Source organism: Leptodactylus fuscus, chromosome 5 (assembly GCF_031893055.1).
Source record: "Leptodactylus fuscus isolate aLepFus1 chromosome 5, aLepFus1.hap2, whole genome shotgun sequence".
Taxonomy (NCBI): Eukaryota; Metazoa; Chordata; class Amphibia; order Anura; family Leptodactylidae; genus Leptodactylus; species Leptodactylus fuscus.
Window position 1 is genome coordinate 206,158,044 of NC_134269.1, and position 23,261 is coordinate 206,181,304.

General features: G+C 43.8%; 1 long non-coding RNA gene across 1 annotated transcript in view; it reads left to right on the plus strand.

Moving 5' to 3' along the window:
• Positions 1–21,657, plus strand: part of LOC142203971 (uncharacterized) — a 176,358-nt gene extending 154,701 nt beyond the window's left edge. Inside the window, exon 4 of the long non-coding RNA XR_012716129.1 lies at positions 21,369–21,657. This is a non-coding gene — a long non-coding RNA (uncharacterized LOC142203971). The remainder of the gene's footprint in view (positions 1–21,368) is intronic.
• Positions 21,658–23,261: the final 1,604 nt, after the last annotated feature.

Below are 23,261 nucleotides of genomic sequence, written 5' to 3' on the forward strand. Positions count from 1 at the left end.
CCTCCATTGGCTACCTATAGCCCAGCGAATTGAGTTCAAGCTACTAACGCTAACATACAAAGCCATCCACAACCTGTCCCTTCCATATATCTCTGACCTAACCCCCCGCTACCTGCCTACACGTAACCTCAGATCCTCCAATGACCTCCTACTCCGCTCTGCTCTCATCCGCTCCTCACACAACCGTCTCCAAGATTTCTCCCCGCATCCCCCATACTCTGGAACTCCTTACCAAGACACATAAGACTGACCCCCACAATCACAGGCTTCAAGAAGGCGCTGAAGACTCAGCTATTCAGGAAGGCCTACACCCCCCAATAACACTATCACCGCACCCCCATCTGTACAGTCTCCCCCTCTCCTTCTGTCTCTCCCCCCTTCCCCCATAGATTGTAAGCCCTCGCGGGCAGGGCCCTCTACCCCACTGTGCCAGCCGATCACTGTTAGTATTATATCTACCTGTATATTTTGTGTACTGTATGTAACCCCCAAATGTAAAGCACCATGGAATTAATATAATAATGTACAGCACCATGGTATTAATATAATAATGTTCAGCACCATGGAATTAATGGTGCTATATAAATAATAATAATTCACTTGAATGGGACTGAGCAGTGGCTATAGCACTTAACTCATGGACATGACATGATTCGCGCAGGGAAGAGGCAAGCACTGCAGCTTCTTCAACCAGCTGATCAGCAGTGGCCCCGGGTGTTGGACCCTCACTGATCATATATTAAGGACCTGCTGCCGAACCTCCATAATACACACCTCCACTGCTCTATAGTAAACCGTCAGAACATCGTGACCTGTATTATACTCTCAGCCTGGGACCGCTTTTTTGTGGCGACTTCAGGTGTTGTTATTATTTGCTCTGGGGACGGGGCCCCGTATACAATCTGCAATAACGTGTGTGTATATATATATAATATATAGCATTTACTCTCATAGTCTCCTACAGTGTAAAGCATTAACCCTTTCAATGCCAGGCCTCTGGGGATATTTTGTCCCTCGGGTGGTCGGGGACAAAGAAGAACAAGAACATGCATTCTCCTTAGAATAACAATTCTATGTACTTCGGAGTAGTCTTCATTGTACTGCTCTTCTGCTGTTCCTCCTGGAAATGTATGAGTAAAGTGACAACCGGGTAATACAATTTGCCTCGTCAATTCCATACAAAGTTTGATACTGTACAATCAAACCTGATCGTGCCAGTGGTATATGCTTATGTCAAAAGAAATAACCCCAGATGTCAATTTAGTCTTACATTTCCAGGAGGAATAACAGAGGAAAGATACACTTTGCTGAAATAGATGACGTCAGGTTTATTAGTTAGCTCTCCTAAACAAAAAACGCAATCCTCATACACTAATCAATTCCTACAGCATCTTGCATGTTCATTGCATTGTTCCTTTGTTATTCTCCCTGGAAATATAGGATTTAATTGACAGCTGGGTATTACCATTCCCATACCTCCCAACCGTCCCGATTTCCGCGGGACAGTCACGATTTGGGTGACATGTCCCGCGGTCCCGGTTGGAGGGAGGTATGTCCCGATTTCAACTCAGATCTGTGTCCAGAGGACGCAGATCTGAGTTGAACACATACGCGGCTGAAGCAAGGAGCTGTCACAGGTCAGCTCCTTGCTTCGCCGCTGCACACCGGCTACTGGCTGTGTAGACGCGATGTGATTACGTCACATCACGCCTACAACTGTGTGTGTGAGAGAGAGAGACGCGGAGAGAGTGGCGGGGGAGCGAGAAGGTAAGTGTAATGTGTACACTGAGGTGGAACGTGAAACTGGGGGCAGATAAAGGAGAGGATGGCATGACACTGGGGGCAGAGATGGAGGGGACATGAATCTGGGGGCAGAGATGGAGGGGACATGAATCTGGGGGCAGAGATGGAGGGGACATGAATCTGGGGGCAGAGATGGAGGGGACATGAATCTGGGGGCAGAAATGGAGAGGACATGAATCTGGGGGCAGAGATGGGGGGGACATGAAACTGGGGGCAGAGATGGGGGGGACATGAATCTGGGGGCAGATGAAGGGTGTATATGAAACTGGGGGAGAGATAGAGGGGGGACATATAATTTACGGGTGACTGTAGGAGGATTATACAGTGTGCGGGCACATGAAAAATTAATGAGTGGGCGGAGTCAACACAAATGGGCGGGGCTAAATTTGTCCCTCTTTCGGTTTTTTTAAAAGGTGGGAGGTATGCCATTCCTACTGTAAAAGTAGGGAGGGGTTCATACACAGCCGGACTCCAACTAATGCATGATTGTGTTTTAGTCATTAATACTAGTTCTGAATTATGACTTTGTTTCATAATTGTTTTTATTTTAAGTTTGTAGATTTATTCTATCTTCTGTACATGATTGTGTAGGCGGCCATCTTACCTGAGCTTTTCCTCTGCTCTGTTAACAGCATTTAGTGATCTGCTTTACAGCAGTCTCATAGCAATAGTCTGGAGCCGACTCATTGAGGTCTATGGGAGAGTTTTATGCACTTGTTCTGTGCAGGGGAGGAGATAAGCTGTGACATCATCTGTTATCCGTAGTGATGTAATGACTCAGTAGTGTTATTTATAGAGGTGTTATCTTCTATTGTAATGCTATCTGTCATCTTAATGAGGTAATTGGCAAATCTGTAAAAATTCTTAAAACTATCATGGTTTGAAATATAAGGTACTTTTCCAGTGACACATTGCCATTAAGCGTCTGGGCGTCAATCCATAACCAGCAGTCAGACCCCCACCTAGCATGTGCCATCTTGGGCCCCCCCTTGGGCTCTAGCAGTGTTTGACTTGCTCAGCAGAATACCAGGGGATCCTCCAACATAGCCTAAGACAGTAATGGTCCAGCAGTAGACACTCACATGTTAAGGGTATTATGGTCTATTTCTTAGGGGTTGTTGAGGGTGGGCTCAGGAGCCTCAGTCCAGCCCTGGACACTCTGGCCCGCCTCTGCAGTCTGTACAACTAGAGAGCTCCTGCTTAACAAATATATATATCAAGACCTATATATGGTAGGAAATGTAAGTGATCTAGAGCGGTGTCTTCTTACAGTAAGCACTCCGAGGAGATTAATAGGATGTCACATCAAAGCTTGTGTTTTATTCCACCTCCCGTCCACCTGTTCGCATTGTGATTTTAGATGTTGGAGAAGCCTTTAAAGCAATATCATACTTCTGTGTTCATGTCTGAAGCACTTTGTTCCAGGTGGGTGTGCTCCGAGCCATGGCCTGAAAAGCTTCAGAACATCAAAAGATCTGACAATCCTCTTCCTCCTTGAGAATGTCGCTCTCCTTAGCTGGTGGTTACGCAGAGATACAAAGCCTGTCATTCATTGTTATCGGAGGTTTGGTTACATTAGCCTTCCATCTCTCCGGAGGATATAGGTGTCATGCTGGGTGGCTCCGTTTCTCTTTTGGGTCCATGGCTTCCCCCAGATCATCACGCCAACAGTTGGGGCAGGATTGAAGAGCTCACCATTCTCAAACCTGATAGTCGTTGGATATCAAACACAACCTTGATTAGTCGCTAAAGACTAAACGGTTTCAGTCCAGGTTTCTTGTTCATAACATCACTGTGATGGTGGATGATAGGACACGTGATGGGCGCCGTGACGCTAAATTTCCTGAAACAAAGCACCTGGAAATGGTCCACAGACAGAGAGCCCTGTGTTTGGATGGTGGCCAAAAAAAGTGCAGGAGTTACTCGTGCTTGGCAGCGATCAAACAATTCTCTCTACTGGTGGTCTACCAGAGCTTGTTTGCCATGATTGTGCCCCCATGTAACCACTTCCCCCAACACCTATGATCAGAACGACGTAAGTGAAATGACCGTGCTGCTTCCCTCAGCCCAATAGTACGCCAACTCTCAACTGGGAAAGTGTTCAACAGAAATCTACTAGCCATAAATTTTATTACACTCAGGTAGGTCAACCAGAGAAGACAAGAAACAAGACTAAAATAAGAATTGGTTGGCCGATCCTAAACACTACCATAAAATTGTGCATGATGTCAATGTTTCCTACCTTGGATATTCATGGCATGTGCAGAGAGTACATCGTAAAGGTCTCGTAGATGTGGATTCCATCTCTGACCACACCTTTCTCCAGAATCGGCGGACTGACCAACCTCCCACCTGGAGAGATCCAGGCGAAGGATCAATGGAGAGGTGATTGGTCGTGTCAACATTTTGGCAAAGGTGGAACCCGTAGCTATCAGACATTTATGAGGTATCCAGTGGACATCAATGTCTAAGGTGGTAACACCATTTAAAGTTGGACACCGCTGGACTATGGGCAGGTGCGGTATCTTGGCTTCTGGAAACTAATCTACAATTCCAGCTGAAGTCATCTTTTGTTTGTCCTTCATGGTATTTATATATTTAACTCTTATTTTTTCGTTTGTAACCATGACGCAATGGCTCTGCCATGAAGACAAGCCCCATCTTGAACAGGTTCTTGTGTTAAGACTTATCTAAATACACGATTTTACATACTTATTGAACTATTCAATTCGAGCTTTACAGAACTAGTGAACCGTCCATTGTACGGGGTACAGAACAATACCATAATCATAAAACGCCAAAACTTCCTTTTACGACATTCAAGACGAGACTGAATAATCTTCGGGCTCTGTAGGGAAAATGATAACCTGATAGCGTTTAGACGTGTAACTTGCTGCCCATGTAGATTGTCAACAGGAGGGATCAGAAATGCAACGCGTTCTTCTCCAAGTTAGAGGAGAAAAATCGTGATTCCTACGTTGAACGAATGGACCAGTTTGGCCACCACCTGTATGTAGTCATCTTTAGATGATATTAAGACTTTATCAAGGAGGAACCCCAACGCTGGACCACTAGGAGGAACCTTAATTTTCCATTGACCTCTCCTCTACCCTAGGCCACCAGGGAATGAGCAATGGAGCCTTGACCGGTACCATTTTTGTCAAATGTTTTTCCCTCCAGATAAGTTATGTGAGGAGTGTCTGAAACCAAATATTTAACAATGTGGATTGGAAACTTAACTCAACGGAAAGTCATCTTCATGGTTGGTTGAAGAATCTGTTGGACCTTCTGCAAACCTGCATATATTATAGCCCAAAATTATCTGTAGCCACATCATGGCCGTGCTTGTCATGTTGATTGCATGAGCTGATCCCTGTTCCTGATGATGGCCACCTCCTGTTGGACAAATACAGTGGGGTCTCTTCAGACCCCTGAGTATAGTGATCGGAGGTCAATGGGAGGTTAGCGAACATAAAAACCAAAGTTACTTACCTCTCCTGGACTCTGGCAGGAGATAGTGATCCAGATGGAGGAATCATCTTCTTTATTGGGAGGTGTCAGGAACAGTGCTGTATTTTTGCAAAAATTTCTCAAACATTTCATGATCTTTGACACACTTGATGCATCTATAAGGGCTAGGTCACACAGGGCTAGGGATGGCGTATTTTGGTCCTGATTTTGACGTGGGAATCCGCGTCAGAATAGAACCAAAATGCGCCTGCCGCGACTTCCAACAGTGGCGGCTTCCCGCTCCAGAGTAGGCCCAAAAGAATGGGCCTAGTCCGCAGGGTGCTGTCGCAAGGCAGATGCCGGGGCTGAATCAGCTTGAAGAAAGGGCAGCTCCGTTCTTTTTTCTGTAAGCCGGAACATACCACTCATGGAAAAGAGGAAGCTAGCGGGCTACATAGACCTCTAATGTGAGGGGGCGGATTCTGAGGTGGATTTGGCATCCCCTCTTGCCCCGTGTAAACAAGCCCTAAATCAAACACTTCTCTCCTGAGCTGTTACTCCACTTTATGTGCCACCATAAAGAGGGAAATTCCCCCAATATTTGCAATGTTTGTTTTTTTTTAACAAGTCGCAACTGATAAATCTGGTGCGCGCACGGCTACCCGCAGCTAACAGGCGATCCACACCCACTTTTGAAAAGTGGAGAGAGTATTGTAAAAATGGAAAAAGTCACAAATTTGTCTGTCATAAATTAATCTCAGTTAATATAGGGTATCTTCTTTTCTTTTGACAAGTTACAAAAAGTATGATCCCCATACTATACAGTGCACAGAGCTGGATGCGGTTGGCTCCATAGGCAGCGTCCCAGAGGGCTCCTGCTTTTACTGTGTTTGTCTTTTGTGCCTCTGGGTTATGTTTGTATGTTCTGTGTTAGGCCCTATTAACATCTGTGTTCGGGTTTCCGTTCAGGGAGTCTGGCTCCGGAGTCCCCTCCCCCCCCCCCCCCCCCCCCGCGAATAGAAACCTATACGCATAAAAAAGCGGTTACCTAAGGAAACTGGGGGAAGGGGGCCCATGGAAAAGTTCCCCAGAGAGCCCCGCCATTCCTAGTTATGCCACTGACAGGGGATGTTGGCCTAGGAGAAGAGCTGGGGAAAGTGGTTGAGTTTGCTCGGCCTAACTGGTTGTCATCTGCCGCCACTACTTCCATCCTCCAATTCCCTACATCTAGACTGCTGCACATACACTGTATAGTGACTGGGCAGTACTACTGCAGTTTAATGGCCATTATACAGTGTACAGAGCCATCTGTTTCCTGCTCAGTGCCCTGATGACTATCAGTTACTGTCTGTTATAAGTTTGTTGCCCATAGACTTCAATGTTAAAGGGATTCTACCATTAAAACTTTTTTTTTTTGTGGATAAGACGTCGGAATAGCCTTTAGAAAGGCTATTCGTCTCTTACCTTTAGACGTGGTCTCCACCACGCCGTTCCTTAGAAATACCGTTTTTTACCGATATGCAAATTAGTTCTCCCGCAGCAATGGGGGTGGGCCGAAGCGCTCAAACAGCACTGGGGGTTTCCCCAATGCTGCCAGAGAAGTGTCTCCAAGCACTGCCTCCTTCTTCGTCCGCCGCGTCATCTTCAATGTTTTCCGGCGCAGGCTCGTAACTTCTAGCAGAGCAGACTGCGCAAGCGCACAGGTCACGGGAAAATGGCCGCTTGCACAATATTGTTAGCGGCCATTTGCCTGTGCGCCTGCGCAGTCTGCTCTGCTCTATTACGAGCCTGCGCCAGAAGAAGGCATTGAACATGACGCAGCGGACGAAGAAGGAGGTGGTGCTTGGAGACACTTCTCTGGCAGCGGTGGGGACACCCTCATTGCTGTTTGAGCGATCATTTGCATACCGGTAAAAAACGGTATTTCTGAGGAACAGCGCGGCGGAGACCACGTCTAAAGGTTAGAGACGAATAGCCTTTCTAAAGAAAAATAACGGACACTTGCTTTCCGTTTTTTTTAACAGACAGAAAAGTCCGGCATGTAGGATTTTTTGCCTGCTGGAAAAAAAAATGGACTTCTGATGGATTGTGTGTAAACGGACACAAACAGACACAAGATAAAATCCCAATGAAATGAATGAAAATATTAATGGAGTTCTGACGGTTCAGCTAGTGTCTTGTGACTGACAATAGCAACGTACACTGCTGATGGTCACCAAGCTGTTCCCATGTAGTGCAAGAAGAACATTTTTTAAGATTGTAAGTGGTAAAATCTTTTTGTGTGTGGGGTCATTGGACACCTGTCCCAATTTTGCATATCTAGGATGGGATTCAGATAGGATCCCCAGAGGTGATTGTTGCAGATATTGGCCAGACGTGTCCCTGAGAACCTGATAATCCACCAGCCCTCTTGTTCTGGCCTCTGATAACATGAGCGGATACAGAAAACCATTCTTTCAATACGTCTCGGTGCTTGTTGTGCATTTCCCATGGATACTACTTGGGAAATGGCATGAAACACCTGAGCAAATAACACAACACCCTAAAACAAGCAGAGGCAGATCTACATCTTTCAGACCTCCTCTCCAGCGCTCCGAGGACACATCCAGGATGTGACTGCTCTGGATGGGTTTTACAGAGAACCTGTTAATGTTTGATATTCACGCTGGGTTACCTTTTCCATTTGTCCGGGGTCTGGTCACCTGCTGACAGTCTGCGGAGCGAGCAAAGCCGGAAATGGCCCTGTACCTATAGACTGCCATTAGCTGGAAACATAGATAAACATACATAGATAAAAGATAGATAGATAAACAGATAAAGGATAGATAGATAGATAGATATGGGATGGATAGATAGATAGATAGATAGATAGATAGATAGATTATAGATAGATGGATAGATAGATAGATAGGAGATAGATAGATAGATAGATAGATAGAGAGATAGAGAGATAGGAGATAGATAGATAGATAGATAGATAGATAGATAGATAGATCGATAGATATGGGATGGATAGATAGATAGATAGATAGATAGATAGACATGAGACAAATACTATAGATAGATTTGAGACCAATAGATAGGAAATAGATAGACAGAAGATAGTTAGCTTAAGAAAGACAAATACATACTATAGATATGAGAAGATACATAATGACAGATGGATAAATAGACAGACAGATAAGGATAGGTAGATTACTAGATAAAGATAAATAAGTTAGAGATATGACGTAGATAAGAGAAAGATACATACAGATGGACAGACATGAAACTGGTAGCTATAAATGAGACAGAAGAGAGATGGATAATTCACACTGTGACAGTCGAGCATGCATGTCTTTTCATTAGACAGAGGGAATCCACCAGTACCAGACCCCTCGCGCAGTATTACTCTCTCTTGGTTATTCCACTGCTCCGTCCCACCTTTCCTTCCTTCTATATTTTGTTATCCATTCTAGATTTCTGAAACTGAGTCGAACTTCCAAAATGGCGGCCATTTCCATTCCTTTAAGAGGCCACTCTCTAAAACCTGTAGCTATTTACTACCACTAAACATACATAACATTTCTGCTAAATCATTGGATTTTAAATATTTTTACAATTTTTTTTATTAGATTTTTTTTTTTTTTTTTTAAACCTACCCTTGAAAGTTTGGATCTGTCGCTCTTGACCCTTCCACCACCCCGGCATTTACAATGAACATCCTATAAGAGGATACTTTTTTTTTTTTTAACAGAATAAGGGCCCATTGGGCGTGCACAAAACAAATATATACAGAAAACCGGCAGCATTCTCATTCATAGGGCAGAATCTTAATTAGAATTCCTGCGTCTATTATGTGCAGAAGATGCAGCGCACCAGATGATAAAGCGAGCACCGTGCCGGCACCTCGGAGAATGCTTTAATCTGAATGCTACAGCATGATATATTGTTCATTTCATTCAGCCGCTGTTTGCCGCCTGAAAGACCTTAAAAGCAGAATGGAAGCGTGAAAGGGTTAAGGGGAATCGCTGCCATCTTTTCAATGTATTTTAATGTACAATAAACTATCTCAGGGTCATTATGAGAGAAAGGCACAATCATGGAGGCGAGGGGTCAGACGGGGGAAAATAAAGGCCGAGAAGGACCCTTCACGGGGGGAAAAAAGTGGCGGAGATTCTGTTAAAGGAAAGTTGTTATATTGTAAGGAGTGATTTGTGTTACGCGCATTGACGAACACACACCGAGACAAGTGTGTCTAGGTGTAAAGAAGGGTTCTCAAGGCTCCAAATCTGCAACCCAAGACTCACCAAAGTAGGTTATTTTTGGATTTGGAGGAAAATTTTTGAATTTTCTTCATTCGTTTTCAAATATAATTCTACATTTTCTAGAGTGCCTATTAGGATTGCATATTACAGGTTGCTACCAATACAAATTTACACAAGAAAAGTAAAAAAGTTGAATTTTTGTATCCACTTTATAAATTTGCAAAACGAACACTTATTCTAGAAGCTTTCATCATCTCCGCCATCTCAAGCGCTGATTCGGTTGCACTTGGAATTTTTTCTCTAGCCCCCACCATTCCTGAGCAGTCAGTTGTGCTGGCTGATATGTAAATAGGCTCCCTAATGACTAGTGGGTGGCGTCGAGCACCCATGCAGTAGGTTATTTTTGTATTTGGAGGAAAATTTTTGACTTTTCTTCATATGTTTTCAAATATAATTTTATATTTTCTAGAGTTCCTATTAGGGTGTGGCGGGGGATTAGGAATTACGGGTTGCTACCAATAAAAATTTACACAAGAAAAGTTTAACAAGTTGAATTCTTGTATAATCTTTATATACTTGCAAAACTAAGCTTATTCTAGAAGCTTTCCCCTCCTCTGCCATCTCTATTCTGGCGCACTTGGGATTTTTTCACTAGCTCCCACCATTCCTGAGCAGTCAGTTGTGCTGCCTGATGTGTAACCAGACTCCTTAATATCTAGTGGGTGGTGTCGAGCAAGGATTCTGAGGTGTCTGGCACTGTCCGCCTCTGATTGGAGCTCTAAGTCACGCCCCCTTGTCGTCTCCTGTCTGAAACCACCTGCTTGACATTAGAGAGTTTAGTTAGGAAATCAGACACCAAAACTAACTGCACTGATTGCTCAGGAATGGTGGAACATGTTTATGTTCTAAATCGGGAGTAATCTCCTCCAAAAACATAAGGATTGAGCATTGACTTTTAACTTACTTGCTCCTTGGTGGGATGTGATGGGACAGTAGATAGTGGGATGGTCTGGTTCGTCTAGTTCAGCCTGTCCGCGTGTATGGACATCTTTATGATGAATAGTTGTTTTTTGGTTTTTTTTTCCATTTTCCTCATGTTTTTCCCTAAGAATCAAAAGAACAATAGAAGACTCTGCAAACAAAATAAAGCACAGGGATCCTATCCAGTCATTGCAGATGCTAAGCCCATTACATCACATGGAAACTTACAGTAATGTGTATTGTAAGCTCATCAACAGGTTAATTATATTACCGGACCACCAGTCCCATCATGAAACCAGAACTGAAGGGTCTCCTGACAATAGACTGATCACAGGGTGATCATCACAGTGTTCATTTTCTCTGCACTGCCCCCACAGGACAAATTAAGCATTACATACAGTAATTCCTGTTGGAATCGATGGGCATTATGAGTTATGTATAGTTATATTGGGTTTTCCAGGGAACCTGGCCAATAGATGAGGGTCCTGGATAGTTTATCCCTAATAGGGTATATCAAAGTGGGTTTTCTAAACTAGACCAATCCTTTAATTCCTAGTGCAGATCTTCAATATTTGAGTGACTATTTATATTTAGAAGGTATGTCCTAAAGAATATACATAGTGAGTATGTGCGTGTATATACATATAGCTACATGCACTCAAACTGTGGTCACCCAGATAGAAATTCAGGTGTTACTTGGCAAATGTGGAATACACAAAGACCAATCATAAAAAGAGAATCTCACGCCTGAAAAATTAAGGTTACTGTTGGGGAAACACAGTTTGATTCAGGTGACCATAACCTATCTATCTGCAGGGCTGGGGTGACATGCTGGGTCTGGTGACAGTAACCTATCTATCTGCAGGGCTGGGGTGATATGCTGGGTCTGGTGACAGTAACCTATCTATCTGCAGGACTGGGGTGATATGCTGGTTCTGGTGACACTAACCTATCTATCTGCAGGGCTGGGGTGATATGCTGGTTCTGGTGACACTAACCTATCTATCTGCAGGGCTGGGGTGACATGCTGGTTCTGGTGACCAGGGCCGGCGTCAGCGCACGGCATAGTCGGGCAAGTGCCGGGGCCCACAGAGCCTCTGGGGGCCCCCCGGCACTTGCCTGTCACAATTTCAGCTCATCGGCGTCCGTCCGCCGATGAGCTGAAATACGTACGCGATGCAGGAGCTGTGAGATCAGCTCCTGCTTTAAAGCTCCGGCCCCGGCTTGCGTGTGTAGGCGCGATGACGTCATCGCATCACGCCTACACACGCAAGCCGGTCCGGAGCTAAGCAGGAGCTGATCTCACAGCTCCTGCATCGCGTATGTGATTGGAGGGAGAGAGAGAGGAGCGTCGGGGGAACGAGGGAAGGTGAGTGATGTGTTTGTTTTGTATTACATATTAAGGTGAAACATAATGAAGGGGGCCCATGAAACTGGGGGGCAAATGAAGGGGAGGGGGGGAACGGCATGACACTGGGGCAGATGGAGGGGGGGGAACGGCATGACACTGGAGAAGATGAAGGGGGTGGGGAGAGAACGGCATGAAACTGGGGACAGAGATGGAGGGGGGCCCAAAGAAACTGGGGGGCAAATGAAGGGGAGGGGGGAACAGCATGACACTGGGGCAGATGGAGGGGGGGAGAACAGCATGGAACTGGGGACAGAGATGGAGGGGGCCCAATGAAACTGAGGGGGCAAATGAAGGGGGGGGAATGGCATGACACTGGGGAAGGGGGTGGGGAGAGAACAGCATGAAACTGGGGACAGAGATGGAGGGGGCCCAATGAAACTGAAGGGGCAAATGGAGGGGGGGAACGGCATGACACTGGGGCAGAGATGGGGGACATGAAACTGTGGGCAGATGAAGGGGGAGAACGTGATGAAACTGGGGACAGAGATGGAGGGGGGACATGAAACTGGGGGCAGAGGAAGGGTGTATATGAAACTGGGGGAGAGATGGAGGGGGGCATATAATTTACGGGTGACTGTAGGAGGATTATACTGTGTGGGAGCACATAATAAATGAATGAGAATGGGTGGAATCAACATAAAAGTGGGTGGAGCTAAATTTGCCGCGGCGCGCAGAGCGCGCCGCACATTTTGCCCCTCTTTCTACTCTTTAAGAGATTGGGAGGTATGGCATTGGTGACGCCACCCTCCTGCATGACGTCACTCGCTTCATCTGCGACGCACAGTGTCTCGACTCCCCCCACCTCCTTTACAAGAGGGCCCACTGAGGCTCTGTCGCCCAAGGGCCCATAAAAACCTGGAGCCGGCCCTGCTGGTGACAGTAACCTATCTATCTGCAGGGCTGGGGTGATATGCTGGTTCTGGTGACACTAACCTATCTATCTGCAGGGCTGGGTGATATGCTGGTTCTGGTGACAGTAACCTATCTATCTGCAGGACTGGGGTGACATGCTGGTTCTTGTGACAGTAACCTATCTATCTGCAGGGCTGGGGTGATATGCTGGTTCTGGTGACACTAACCTATCTATCTGCAGGACTGGGGTGACATGCTGGTTCTGGTGACAGTAACCTATCTATCTGCAGGACTGGGGTGACATGCTGGTTCTGGTGACAGTAACCTATCTATCTGCAGGGCTGGGGTGATATGCTGGTTCTGGTGAATTCTTATAACTAATAGGATTTATTCTTTCTAGCTTCTTCTTCATGACCTTGTATCACATTACAACTCTTTTATGTTTCTTAGAAGATGAAATAAGATAACGTTTATTAGATCCTTGTGACGGACAGCATGGTGACAAGCAGACTAAACATAAAAGACTTGGGAAGCCTGAAAACCTGACAGTGTGACATAAGTCCAATTACTTGATCTTACAAACCAATTATTTCATTGGTCAGATGCTTTCTTAGAATATATCCGTTTTTTTTTTTCTAAAAAAATTTACATATTTGAGTATTGAGTATTTTTCAATAATAAAAAAAAATTTGAAAATTTTTCAAAGAAAATTTACATTTTTTTTTAATTTTTTGAAACGCCCTTTAATATTTCAGGTTTTTTTCACTCTCTTTAGAACCTCCTTTTGATGTTTTTCTTAAGGCGCCACCATAGCGTATATTAACCTAATTTCTCATTTTTCTGTCCCCCCTAATTTGCCCTTTTTCTCCCATTTCCTCCACGGTTTGTGTTTTCGGCTCGGTCTATAGCAGTCTCCTTTTCACTTTTTTTTTTTTCTTAATTGGAGCCCTTTCTTCACGTTTTCTTCTTTTCATCTCCGTCCCTGAATTGCAACTGCACCAATTTTGCATCCCACTCAGTTTCGTTAAATCTTAACTGCAGTCCTAGCAGCTGTGATACGGAAATCTACATGAATAGAGAATGCTAATAAGGCTCTTTTTTTCTTTTTTTTTTCGGAAAGTGGTAAAAAGCTCTGATTAAAAAAAAAAAAAAAAAAAGCCCTATTACCCAAATCTTCAACAATGGAATGAGAATCCGTGTGTCCTTGAGAATTTTCTATTCATGCATACAGTGCTCGGAGCGGGACGCGAAACCTCACGTATCGTCGGAACGTTCATGAGAAATCAGGTAATGCAAAAAAATGTACAGCTGGCGACTCAAAAGTAATGAGTTGTGGGTCTCCCTTTTATGGTGCCCACCCGAAAGGTCAGAAGAAAAGAGAAAGCGAATAGAAAGGAGACTAGAAAGCGCCGCGTCAGTTGACCAAGCAGCTTTGCATTTTTTAACGATATAAATTTTGTGAAATAAGAAAAAAACACAAAAAAACTCAAGATTTCAAGTGGGTTTCCTGTCTACTTTGAAGTAGTGTTTTTAACATCAGAAAAGAACTTGTCACGAAACGTTACCGTGTATTTTATAACTATTTACGGCTCTTTGATAGGCAGTCACAACACTGTGAACAATGTGGAAACCTGAGCTGCCTACAAATGACCGTGGAGGGATAGTTCGAGAACGATTGTACAGGTATATACACATTTTGCAGCCTGGACAACGTGAAAGGGGTTCTCTGCTTTGACTAATCACTATTTTTTAGAAAGATTCATTGACAAAAAGATGATCAACCTGGTGGGAACCCACAGCGATCTGTGGGATGCTTAATTGTTTCTCTGCAGCACCTCCGCAGGGGAGATTAAATATTACACTTTGTCCATAAAAATCAATAGGTCGTCTATGTAAAGCAGGACAGGATAAGTCCTCCAGACTAGGATTGGGCGAACCTCTGAAAATTTGTTTTGGGTCGAATAAGTTTGTCATGAATCGGAGGTTATTATACCGTGAGGACTCTTCAGAACCCAGGGTATAATAGGTGGAGGACCATGCGAGGTGTAAATAATAACAAACACTTCTACTCACCCTCCTTGCAACACACAGTGCTCCCTCTGGCTCCTCTTTTGGCCTCTTTCAGCCTCCTAGGTGACCTCAGCAATGACCCTGGAGCAAGCAACCCTGAAGAGACCCCAGGGTATAATAATTTCACTTCTGATTCATGGATGATGGACCACCACAGTTTTGGGTTTGGGTCGAACCCAAAACTGTTGGAAAATTCAGGTCAAATCTGGTTTGCTCTTCTCTGCTCTAAGTCAAAATCGTCAAAATGTGCCAAGCAGTTTTTGAATGTAAATACACCTATAAAACATATAGGCTTATTAAATATGCTAAACATATTGGGGGAATAAATTAAGAGGCTCGATCATCTCTAGTGGCGACCATCCGACGCTGATTGAAGTTGGACAGTATTATTTGGTGCAAAGGATGTTGACTTGAGTAGGGGGAGGGGTTGATAATGTGACAAAAGTCCTTGTCACCCCACCCTGGTATCCATAGTGGTACAGGAGGAAGCTCACAGATCCTTCTCCTCTACCTGTACGGTGCCAACATGTCCTCCGCTGAGTCTCCTGTGCTCTACTATAAGCAGCTCCCACTTCAGTATCTTCTAACTTTGGCCGGATAAGTATGAAGATGAGACTAAGATGGTGGCTGTAGCTACGATCATGCCTGAGCTACAATTTTTAGTAACCGAGATATATCAGAAACTTCCTTGACTACTGAAGTCCTTCTCGGCCGCAGAACAGGTTAAAGGGGATGTCTGGTTTAGAAAAGTTAACTTAGAATACACTAATAGGTATTTGATGTCAGTTGAGGGGATCTCTCATGTAGGTCCTCCAGAGGGGATAATAACAGCAAAGAATGTGTCTGGAGGACCTGACATAAATGTGCATCACATGTATTATTTTAAAGGACATCATGCAATGCCTACATTCACCTGCGGGGGTGCTGTAGGGATATTGAACACTTGCTGCCAGACTCTCCCACAGATTACACAAAGATGTCTAGTAAGTATGATGATCAGTTTATCAATGGGGTAACCATACTAAGAAAAGAGGACTACAAAATGGACAAGTTCTAGAATATACTACTAGGTGACTATTGTATATTGTTGTCATCAATAATAATAGAATTTCTATACAGACAGAATTATATAACCTCCACTATAAAGGGAAGTGTAGTACGGTGACATTTGTTTCCTGCCGAAAAGAAGAAGTATATCCTTGGGTGCCTCGGTTGCTTTGCTCAATGGAGCATATACCATGTGTGCATTCAAAACAGTATATATAATCCAGACCAAAATATGTTCTTCTAATTATAGCCATGAATGAACATACGAGGCAGGATGTCATGTCCCGCCATAACTGCTGTGTCACTATGACTACTGACATTGGGTTGTGCCGGGATATACTCTTATTAGAGCAATGGCAACGCCCAGTTGCCAATTTGCTACAACCAGTAGGTTCTTCTGGTTTTCATCCTTTAACCCCTTTATAGGGAGCTGGAATTTACTGCTGGGGGTCACCTCATGGTTTTTTTTTTGCCTTCCCCTGAATCAACACTGTGGAGGACTGTAGGGTTATAGGTTGGACTTGATGGACTGATGTCTTCAACCAACCTCATTTACTATGTAACCAAGTCGCAATCTGTAGGAGTTAGCAAAACAAGCCAAAAGATCCTGAGATCATGTACAGGTCAAGATCAGGACAAGCAGAGTTCGTGCACAGTCTATGATCGGGAAGCCATGGCAGGTAGGACATGTTCAGGAACCAGGCCGAGGTCAAATACAGAAGACAAGGACTAGATCAGATAACAATATACAGTAGCAGATCATCACCTTGGAAGAATACTAGGATACTTTGCTTGGGGATCATATTGTGTGTTATATAGATTGAGGGTAGCAGGGTTTGTCCAGGGATGACGTTGCAGGTGCACATGCTGAACATTTAAGAAACAGTAGGGGTCAGCAGGTGGGTCCTATGGGCCCAAGAAATAGTGGAGGAGGATAATGAAGCGTGAGGAGCAAGGTTACAATGGCATTTAGTATTCTTTTAGGTTGTATATAGATTTTTTTAACTCCTTCTCTTTTTGCTTTTAGTTAATATGGGTCCAAAAAAAAAAAAAGAATCTAGTGCATACCCGTCGACTTTTAACACTTCTGTGAGGAGTGACACAGGAATCTGCAATGGATTTGGGAGGCAGAGATCACAGCAGGACATGGAAAAAAATCAGCGAGCTGGTTGATCTTGTCGCGGATTCCTCACCTCGGGAGTCTCTGCTGATTAAGTCCATTCATAGCAATCCCACGGCCGAATACAGTGGCGGGAAGTGAAGAGGAAACTTCTTAAGGAAGGACTTCTTAAAAGTAGCTGAGCAGACAACCTTGGTTATTTTATGAGTGTAGAGACTCGCGCATGCGCAGCCCCTCTGCATTCATTCGCCCCCATTTACATAATAGATGTGGGCATCTATCCAGCACTTATGACCCATCCTACGGATATAGCCCTTATAGCCAAGATGGGACTGTCCCTTTAAATCAATATTTCAGAACAGTTATGTATTTTGTGCTTACATTAAATATTCAGCGCTAGGAGCCAGATGTCATTGCAAAATAAGTAGTTATTTTAGGAAGTTTGTACAAAAAAAAAACACAAAAAGAAATTTAGCCCGCGCAAAACTAGTGTCACCTGCCATCTGCTCTATTTACGACCCCTGGTACAGTTAACACATGTTATGCTGTATTAACTGTAAACATCAGCCGCCTATCAATGCTGTGGTTTGAATAGGCTCCGAGCACCTGGGCCGCGCAGCGCTCGCACCCCAGAGGAAGAGAGCCGTTTTATTATTGTGCAGAAAGGATGCTATTTAAGGCAAATGATACACTTGTGACCCAATAATGTCACCTCGCACCTCTATATATCACAGTATGCAACATCTAGTGCCATCTCCAACCCTGGCACCTGCACTAGAGTATTGGCAAGAGATCTCAAAGAGGGGTAACGGATTTCTGGAAATCCAGCGTTATAAAACTAGGGTAAAAACAAGAAGTATAGTATAATAATAATAATACTGCGCGAGTGATAACCAATGTTCTGTCAAAGGTCTATTTTCACGTGGACGTGCTCTAGTGCCACCTTTTGGAAGGAAGCTCCCTGCAGATCAACTCTTCCCAGAGTTCTTAGCAGAACGTGTAGGATATGTAAGACACTACAAAGTTGTCAGATAAAGGTCTCCCTAAGGAGAAATAGTGTCCCTTCTGACCCACATCTAAGACCGTTCGTCCAGCTGAACCATCATACTGCTTGGGCCTGAGGAAGGGCAATAACCCAGAAACAGCTGTCTACCATTGGGAGATGTTCTGGTTTGACTTTAATCTCAGACAATGTCTTTAGGTTTCGTAGAAATCCAGGTGTTGACCTGTAGGGAGCTACCTGTGCTTGACATCATGACTAGAGATGAGCGAACACTGTTCGGATCAGCCGATCCGAACAGCACGCACCCATAAAAATGAATGGAAGCACCCGTGACGCCGGCCGCCGGCAAAGTCAGTGTCACAGGTGCTTCCATTCATTTCTATGGGTGCGTGCTGTTCGGATCGGCTGATCCGAACAGTGTTCGCTCATCTCTAGTCATGACCCTCGGCGTGCGCATGTCACCATTAAGGCCCAATCCATTGACTTTGGACATGACATCAAAAGGAGTGTGCTGGACTCTACGAGGAGGCCCAAAAGAGGTGAGGGAGGGAGAGTAGAAATGTTTTATTTGTATCACCTACCCTGGACCTCCCCCTATTATACTCTGGGGTCTTAAAAAAACCCTAAACTATAAAAATGTACCTGTTCTATCTGAACAAGTTTGGACCGAAACGAATCAGCAGATGGCTTTGTCTGAACACCGGACAGAATTAATCTTCAGAGGTTCGCTCACTCTCATGGGGTGTTCGCGCCATCGTTGGATGTCTGTTCCGATAGACCCATTAAAGGAAAAACAAAAGAAAACCAGACACCTTAACATCAGTTGGTGTCCTTTTTCATGCTGCCCATTCTACTTTCTGAGCATGTGCAGAAAAATTTAGGGACAGTAGTAACGGTCAGTATAATGGATGCTGATCCACAATCATCCATTAGGGTCCATTCACACGAAGGAACTAGGCGCTGATTATGGCACGATAACTCGCGTCAGAATCAGCGCTGGAAAAAAAAGACTCCCATTGACTTCAATGGGTTCCATTTTCCGTGCGGAACCCATTGAGATCAATGGGAGGCTTTTTTTTCTGATTGATTTCAATGGGTTCCAAGTGGAAAACGGAACCTAGAGATTTTTAATGGATTTACGACGGATCTTATAGTGTCCAGAAACATTTTTGTACCAGAAGGTACAATGCTTGTGACCGCCCCCTTTACATCCGACCATATTGTGCAAGATTATACACCTCTCCCCTGTAACCATTTGACCAAGACATCAAGTCCCGACCAAATACCCGTTTTGGTAAAACAGAATATTGAAAAATTAAAGTAAAAAATATTTTATCTTTTTTTTTTAAAGTTCTTTGATGGTTCGTATCAGGACAAAAAGTTGACCCTTTCGCTGGGAAAGTTTGGCGCCCCGTTCTCTACTATGTGGGAGTCGCATACTTTTAGGATCTTATTATAATCAGGCCGCATACTGTACCGTCGATATACAAGTTATTTCTGTTTGTTGTGTAGGAACTAGATGGGAAAGCTGTCATGTACTTGGCACCAGGCATGAGAGTTCCCTGCGCTATACACGGCTTTATCATCGCTGTAATGTTTTTCTTGTCCAGTGCAACTCGATGTAGGGATAAATGATGAAGAGGCTACGAAACCAGTGCCCGCGGCCAGCGCCGATGCCCCTTCGGCCGGCTTTGAGTCTTACGATACACGATTTGCCGGTCCGTAGTTTGGGGAGATAACCTCAGTACAACCCTCTTAATTTAGTAACTCAAGGGAGGGGAGTGGGATGGTGGGAAATAATCGCGTTTCTTTCTGGTTCTAAAATTATTCAACTTGTCCTCGGTTTCTTTTTTCCCATGGTAAATAGAATTCTAATTACAAATAACAATCCAATATTAGTCCGTTTGCAGCTCGACATATGGCCCAGGGACGGACAACATTTTAACCCCATGCGGTTTTACTTTTATATGCCTGGGTTTTTTTGTAACAAAAATTACTTTATAGGGAATGTGTCGTCAGAAAACTTATGTTAAGTATATTTTGTATAAGAATTTTTTTTTCCACTCTCTGACCACTAAGCCTCATAATACACCTGAACTTGCCAATTCTTTAGAGGTTTTCTTTGCAGCAGTTAACTCATTTACATCACAGACATTATTACAATAGAAGATAACGCTTCTATAGATAGAAGATAACTCTTTTAATACATAGTGTCATGGCTTATCGCCACCCCTTCTTGCAGAAAACTCTCCCATAGATTTCAATGAGTCGGTTCCAGTCTATTGCTGCCTATGGCCATGACTATGCAAATCACTAAATGTTATCAGAACAGAGGAGAAGCTCAGGCAAGATGGCCTCCCCATAATCATGTGCGAAAAAAAACAGGATAGAAAAAAAATCCACATTCAGAACTTAAAAATTTTAAAAGAAATCATAATAATTTTTCATTTATTGTGTGTGCTTACCCTATCCTTCACCTAAGGCATAAATCCTAAATTTGGTGTAATGCATTAACCTAATAAACCAACCTGAACCCTAAACTAATGCACCAAACTAACCTAGACCTAATGTACTAACCGTAACCCTGACCTAAGCCATCAGAACAAACCCAGACCTAATATACCGACCCAGATTTAGTGTACCAATCCTAAGGTACTAACTTGAGATGGGTGAACTGCTTCATCACGAGTCAGGTTTGACTCAAATTTGAAACATTTTTTGGTTTTTAATTAAACTGCACAATTGGGGGTTCGTCTGGGACACACAAAAATGTCACTGTGACATGCAGAGTGCAATAGGTGGAGGCCCGGGGGGGGGGGGGGGGTGTAAAAAATAAAAACATTCAAACTCACTTGTTTTGGGTCTTTTTGTGGCGTCTGGCACTCTTCTGGTGACGTTATGCACCCAGGGTATTTTGGCTACAGCAGTCACACGGGCTCAAGTGATTGGGACGCATGACATCACCAAAGAGACAGAGAGAAAGCGCCGGATGCTGTAAGGAGGCCCAAAAAAAGTGAGGGAAGTGGTTATTATTTTTTACACGTCCCCTGGGCCTTCACCTATTATACTTGGGGGTCTGAAGAAACCTCAGAGTATGATAACTTCACTTTTTGATCTATTCGAACTTGTCCATCCCAAAACAAATCGGGGACTCGATCCACCAGAACCCAAAATAAATGAGTCTTCGGAGGTTCACCCATTACTAGTACTAACCTTAACTTGTCCTAATAAACTAACATGAGTCCTAACATAGTATACCATCCTAGAACTTGTACATGAACCATTACTTGGCTGAATGTCCCTTGCCTATGGCTGTGCATAACTCATAAAACTCTCAAGGCTCCGAGCATAGTCTGAAATTAATGGCCTTCTTGTCATCCACAGGTCCTATCCATTACTTGGTTCCAGGTAATAGCAGAAGTCCTATATCTGGATCGAGTCCTATTCCTCTGCATTATAGCTGTTTTCTGAAGCCATCTTGCCCATTACTGAGGTCTACTCCTCCTTCAGAACTAAAGCAGAGCCCTACTGTACCACAAGGACGAACAAACCCATCAGGAGACACTACGTGGGAACAGCACACAAAATCCATCCATTGATATAAATCAATATAATCTGTGAAATGGCAAAAATTTTACACCCGGCCACCGTACTTTACACCATCGAGCCTTCAAGTGGATCCCTTGCTGGGGATGAACTGTTCTGTCTACATGTAAGTGGTTTCAGCTTATACAAATCTTAAGACTTGTAACCTTTACATTTGTGCTTGACGTCTTCCTATACTATTCATTGGTTTGTATGTACTATGTTTATGTTTGGTAATAAAATGTCAAAGCTTACAAGCAGCCTATTGACGTTAACAATCTCATCTTAGGATGCTCATGGGGTTTTTTGCCTTCCCCTGGATCAACACTGTAGGGATTGTAGGGTTATAGGTTGGACTTGATGGACTGATGTCTTCATCCAACCTCATCTACTATGTAACTATATGCTTGTATCCAAAAACACATTGACGATATGTAAGATTGACCACAAAAACGTGACCCAGACCACCAAACCCAAACCCCATAACCTATATCTAGCATGTTGCCATGTTACACTACTGCATCGCCACATGGTTAGCAAAATATTGGCACCCAAGTCAACAGCTACCCTTCACTAGTCAACCTATCCAGTCCTTATCCTTTATGAGGTTATATTCGATAAGTTGAGCGTTCTTCCCGACATGGCATTTTTCCAACTATGTTCAGACAGAAATTGATAGATATTTGCAGAGAGTCACGTTACAAACCTGGAATAACCTTGAAAGGGTATTCATCCCAAACGTCTTCCCCCCCATAAGTCAAGAAATTCTTGCAAATGTTTATTTTACAGGATGACTATCCCCGTCACCTTCCTCTTACTGGCCACATCTGCATGTAATAGAAGGATATTACTAGTCACAGTGGAGCGCTCCGATTCTTTTCCAAGGAAGCAGGCTCGTGATGAACTGTTTGGGAAAAAGAAGCAATCTTTCCCCGGAGAGTAACTAAATAATTCATTGTCAGTTTATTCTGTTTTCATGTACAAACCGAAGAATTCCCGATGACATAAGTTAGAGGTGGCCCCCGTGAGGGCGGAGCTAACATACAAAAGGATTAAGGCCATAAATTCTCTAGGAGCCGGCAATTCATTAATATTAATCTAGTATAACTATTTCCGGATCATATCTCTTTCCTTCTGTGTTCCTATATTGCCCTTGGGTAAATAGCTTACGTTGATGGATGACGGTTTTCATACAATTCCAGATCAGACCAAACGTAGATGTGAAGGGATGAAAAATAAATATGGCTTCCAGGCGTTCAGGTTCCGACCTCTGTAAAATTGTGAACATTATGGTTTTAGTCACGTAACCGTTCTGTTTTTTTTGATGGACCTAACGTTGATAAAATATAAAAAATTGGTTGTTTTTGGCCTCCTTCACAGTGGAAACATATTTGCATATTCTTCCCATAATCCCCCACAGTGGAGCGAAAAGGGCTTTGTAAGACTCCACACACCTACATGGTGGTCTCTCCCTAAGGAGTGACAATATCCCCATAATATAGTGTATTCACATGTCTGTTTTTGTATGAAAATGGATAAAGACAGAGGATATCAGTAAAATGGTTTGTCAATACACCCATTCACACTCATTGGTTTGAAGACAGCCACCATGGCCGTCATGTGAATAAGGCCTAAATTCAATCAAGAGCCCAATGCAATGTTGGATTGGCACACCAAAGTAGTAGACCAACG